Source organism: Triticum dicoccoides, chromosome 2B (assembly GCF_002162155.2).
Source record: "Triticum dicoccoides isolate Atlit2015 ecotype Zavitan chromosome 2B, WEW_v2.0, whole genome shotgun sequence".
NCBI lineage: Eukaryota > Viridiplantae > Streptophyta > Magnoliopsida > Poales > Poaceae > Triticum > Triticum dicoccoides.
Genome location: NC_041383.1, coordinates 147,759,387 through 147,765,386, shown reverse-complemented (window position 1 = coordinate 147,765,386; position 6,000 = coordinate 147,759,387).

Below are 6,000 nucleotides of genomic sequence, written 5' to 3'. Positions count from 1 at the left end.
CCTTGTAGTTTGCTCTTTATTTTTTCCAAAAATCAATTCTAGGTACATAAGTATCTATTTAATAAGAGAAACACCAAAAAAATTCCAAGATTCAACCACTAGCTAGGAATGGTCATTCCCGCCGTTTTGACCGCATTTTGAAACAGGCATAAAAAATTCAAAAAAAATCAAAAAATTGCAAAACCTTTGCATTGTGTCATTATATGTGGCCAAGTTCCCAGCAAAAATAATAAACTTGTAATACGGCAATTATTTTAAAAAAGTGTTCTTAGAAACGAGCTATCATGCGTGAAGATTCATCGCTATCAAGCCAAATGATCAATCTTATGGCCACATTCATGTCATAGTTTGTTCAAATGATCTCATATTGTGCACAAGGGTGCATATTGGAATGGCAAACAATGTTGCCTAAGGAAGTTTTCATTTTCTTTGGACGAAAAAACCATTTTCCATTTTTCGAGTGCCCCAAATGAGGTTTTTTGTGAAGGACCTACCAAATAATTGTTGCAAAATTGGACCAAATCATTTTTCTAAAATACTAGGACATATATAATGCACAATTGACCAAATGGTTAGGTGTAAAACGTTTTTGATCCACCTCTGGTGAAAAAGACAAATTCCCGCCGATTCAGCTGGAAACGGGTCAAATTTGAACTGCAGCTGCCTCATAGTTTTCTATTTATTTTTTCCAAAAATCATTTCTAGGTACATAAGTATCCATTTAATCAGAGAAACATCAAAAGTTTTCCAAGATTCCATCACTAGCTAGGAACGGTCAAGCCCGCCGTTTTGACCGCATTTTGAAACGGGCATAAAAAATTCAAAAAAAATCAAAAAATTGGAAAACCTTCGCATTGTGTCATTATATGTGACCAAGTTTCCAGAAAATAATAAACTTGTAATACAGTAATTATTTTTAAAAAGTGTTCTCAGAAACGAGCTATCATGCGTGAAGATTCATGGCTATCAACCCAAATGATCAATCTTATGGCCACATTCATGGCATAGTTTGTTCAAATGATCTCATACTGTGCACAAGGGTGCATATTGGAATGGCAAACAATGTTGCCTAAGGAAGTTTTCATTTTCTTTGGACGAAAAAACCATTTTCCATTTTTCGAGTGCCCCAAATGAGGTTTTTTGTGAAGGACCTACCAAATAATTGTTGCAAAATTGGACCAAATCATTTTTATAAAATACTAGGACATATTTAATGCACAATTGACCAAATGGTTGGGTGTAAAAAGTTTTTGATCCACCTCAGGTGAAAAATACAAATTCCCGTCGATTCAGCTTGAGACGGGTCAAATTTGAACTGCAGCTACCTCATAGTTTGCTCTTTATTTTTTCCAAAAATCATTTCTAGGTACATAAGTATCTACTTAATCAGAGAAACATAAAAAGTTTTCCAAGATTCAACCACTAGCTAGGAACGGTCAAGCCCGCCGTTTTGACTGCATTTTGAAACGGGCATAAAAAATTCAAAAAAATCAAAAAAATTGGAAAACCTTCGCATTGTGTCATTATATGTGACCAAGTTTCCAGGAAAAATAATAAACTTGTAATACGGTAATTATTTTTAAAAAGTGTTCTGAGAAATGAGCTATCAAGTGTGAAGATTCATGGCTTTCAAGCCAAATGATCAATCTTATGGTCACATTCATGGCATAGTTTGTTCAAATGATCTAATATTGTGCACAAGGGTGCATCTTGGAATTCCAAACAATGTTGCCTAAGGGAGTTTTCATTTTCTTTGCACGGAAAATTCATTTGCCATTTTCTGAGTGCCCGAAATGAGTTTTTTTTGTGAAGGACCTACCATATATTTGTTGCAAAATTGGACCTAATCAATTTTATAAAATACTAGGCCATATTTAATGCACAATTGACAAAATGGTTGGGTGTCAAATTTTTTGATCCACCTCTGGTGAAAAAGACAAATTCCCGTCGATTCAGCTGGAAGTGGGTCAAATTTGAACTGCAGCTGCCTCATAGTTTGCTCTTTATTTTTTCCAAAAATCATTTCTAGGTAAATAAGTATCTATTTAATCAGAAATACATGGTTTGATGGTGAGACATCGAGGTTTGGACGGTGGCCGAGGGCCCCAACTCTAGAGCGTGTAAGCTCGCATGCCCGCTGCGTGGTCACCGTGTGACCGTGGCGTTGCCATGTGTTCTGCGCGGCCTGGGCATGTCTAGTGGGTTGGGCACGCCCCAGGTAGGTGCTAGGAAGAAAATCACAACATAAGATTCTCACGAGGAGACCGATCGATGCTCAAACATGAATAAGCAGCCAAGTGTTTGATTTGCAGTAAGGGAAATGCACATGGCTAATGGGCGTGAGTTTTGGCGGAGGATGATCAGTTACTAAGAAGACCGTCTTCACAATTTTCACATCAAAAGGAGGAGCCTAGGTGGTACTTGCTTTGTAAAGTACCACACTGGACATAAATACGAATGTTGAAGTTGGGCTCAAAATAATGAATGGATTGAGCTGGCATTTGGTGGAGGATGGTTATTTGGGCATAGGAAAGCACTGTAGAAAATGGATACCATTTGGACATGCCAAAGTGGTACTTCCTTCACAAAGTGCTGCTTTGAACAGGATAGGAAAATGAATGTTGTTGAGTTATTTTTGAACTAGGGAAGGAAGGTTTTTGACATATTTGATGAAGATATGATCCAAACAATTTATGAGAATTTTTTGGGAATTTTTGGAATAACAGAAATATAGGTTGCTTCACAACCTAGGGCAAAAATTGACACATGGACATGACACATAGGCAAAACTGATGAGATGGCGCCTAGTCATCACAACCCACCACAATCTACAAGGCTATGACCATCTATATTGGTCGTTAACAACTAGAAATAAGGCAGCGGACCTGCACTGTTTGCTTTGTGACCATTTCATGTAAGGAAATTACGACCTTTCTGACCAAAATGGTCGCAGTGGTTTAGGGTTTGGAGCCCCCCGAACAGCTTTTGACCAATTGGTCTCAAATGGTCATAGATCTATGACCAATTCTTCCAGGGTCACTGACAGAAGGTCACTAGTTGACATATTTCTTGTAGTGAGCCCTCGAAGCAAAGTACTACTATATATGCATGCTCCTAGGGGAAGGGTTGGTAGGAGTTAACCATCGCGCGATCCCGACCTCCACTCATAAGGAAGGCAATCAAAGAACACCCCGTGCTTCAAATTTGTCACACAATGTTCACCATACGTGCATGCTACGGGACTTTCCAACTTTTACACAAGTATTTCTCAATTTCAAAATTACCCAACTAGCATGACTCTAACATTACCACCTTTATATATCAAAACAATTATCAAGTATCAAATTTATCATAGTGTTTAATGCACTCCATATGAAAGTTTTTATTTTACCCAACTTGGATGCCCATCATATTTGGATTTATAACCAAAGCAAATTACCATGATGTTCTAAAAGACTCTCAAAATAATATAAGTGAAGCATGAGAGATCAATAATTTCTACAAAACAAAACCACCACCGTGCTCTAAAAAGGTATAAGTGAAGCACTAGAGCAAAATTGTCTAGCTCAAAAGATATAAGTGAAGCACATAGAGTATTTTAATAAATTCCGATTCATGTGTGTCTCTCCAAAAGGTGTGTACAGAAAGGATGATTGTGATAAACTAAAAGGCAAAGACTCAAATCATACAAGACGCTCCAAGCAAAACACATATCATGTGGTGAATAAAAATATAGCCTCAAGTAAAGTTACCGATAGACGAAGACGAAAGAGGGGATGCCTTCATGGGCATCCCCAAGCTCAGGCTTTTGGTTGTCCTTGAATTTTACCTTGGGGTGCCTTAGGCATCCCCAAGCTTAGGCTCTTGCCTCTCCTTATTCCAAAATCCATCAAATCTTTACCCAAAACTTGAAAACTTCACAACACAAAACTCAACAGAAAATCTCATGAGCTCCGTTAGTGCAAGAAAACAAACCACCACTTTAAGGTACTGTAATGAACTCATTATTTATTTATATTGGTGTTAAACCGACTATATTCCAACTTATCTATGGTTCATACCCCCCCCCCCCGATACTAGCCATAGATTCATCAAAATAAGCAAACAACACACGAAAAATAGAATCTGTCAAAAACAGAACAGTCTGTAGCAATCTGTAACTCTCAAATACTTATGGAACCCCAAAAATTCTACCAAATTAGGAAGTCCTAAATAATGTTTTTATTAATCTTCTTAAAAAAGAATCACCTCAAAAGCACGTGTCTGTGATTTATGAAAACTAATCTCGTGTGTGCAAAAGATTCTACTTTTTTTACAGCAAGATCGCAAAGACTTCACCCAAGTATTCCCAAAGGTTCTACTTGGCACAAACACTAATTAAAACATAAAACCACATCTAAACAGAGGCTATATGAATTATTTATTACTAAACAGGGGCAAAAGGCAAAGAACAAAAATAAAATTGGGTTGATGTTAGGACCCCGATCCTAAGTCACACCGATCTAGCATGTAACACATCATATCACTTTGTGGCCTCACGCGCGGTATCCCCACGGGTGCCACCTTACCTGGCCCGGGACCGTTTGTGCCTTTGGGCTCACGTATAAGATAGTGCCACTAGCATCCATATGACATAAAACCCGGGCCGACATGACTAGTCGTAAACCCAAGGTGGCGCTAACTTACAGGGACAGGCATACATGACCCAGCAACGAATGTGTCGATCAGCAACGTATGAACCCAAGTCGTAGAAAGCTACAGGGACTTAAAGGAACAACGTGCGATATTTCCCCAAAGGGACAGACACAGGAACAAAGAAGGACACATGCCGGCCAACCTAAGTGTTCTGGAGCAGTAGCAAGCTACCATGGCTCAGTGGAAGCACTAGGAGACATTTCCCGATAAGAGAGGCTACCAAGAATAAATAACTAGGTTGTCGGATCCCACACATACCAAGAATTTCAATAATCATACACACAATATGTCCAATATGTGCAAATACAACATGGCATCACAACATGACTCTACAACTCAAGTATTTATTCAATAGGCTCCGAGGAGCGAGATATTACAAACATGGGTCTCATGATCCAACATTCAGAGCATAGAAGCAAAGCACAAGAGGAAGCTTAACATGTCTGAGTACAGACAACTACAAATGAAAAGGGCTGAGAAGCCTGACTATCTATCAGATCCTGCCGAGGGCACAAGATCGTAGCTGAGGTAACAAGCTAAACGTCGAAGTCCACGCGGAACTACTAGCAAGACTGAAGTCTCTCTGCAAAACATAAATTAAGCAAACGTGAGTACAAATGTACCCAGGAAGACTTACATCAGAACTATCTACACATATGCATCAGTATCAACAAAGGGGGTTGGTGGACTTTGACTGCAGCAAGCCAGCTTTGACTCAGTGGCTATCCTGAACTACGGCTGCAAGCAACTCTTTTGAGGTGGCGCACACGAGTCCACATATTCACCATATCAATACACCACTATGGATCCGCTCCCATCTCCCTATGAGAAGGCCATCCATAGCACTCACGCTTATCTTACGCATTTTCAAGTATCCACTTTCACTTGTCTATGAATTGTGTAGGCAACCCAGAGGTCCTTTACCATGGACGCGGCTATTCGAATAGATGATGTTAACCCTGCAGGGGTGTACTTCTTCACACACGCTCCCGCCACTTACCGACATGTACACGTCATGTATCTCAGCAACCTTCTAGCGGAAGCCTGCCGAGGGTGTCAGCCACGACCTGACTAACCACACAAGTCTCTAGTCCAGGTTTATCGCCTATTCGGGTTCCATACGCAAGGAGATCCAATCGGGGTGTCGCTCACGGCCCCAAACGATGTGATCAGGGTTCCCAAGCCCACCATTCGGGTGCCAATTGGTACACCGTGCCACTGCACCTAGTCTGTCCCAAGCCCACCTATACCAGATGCCACTTGGTAGACTACTAGCACTACCTACAAACACCAGAAACTAGTTGC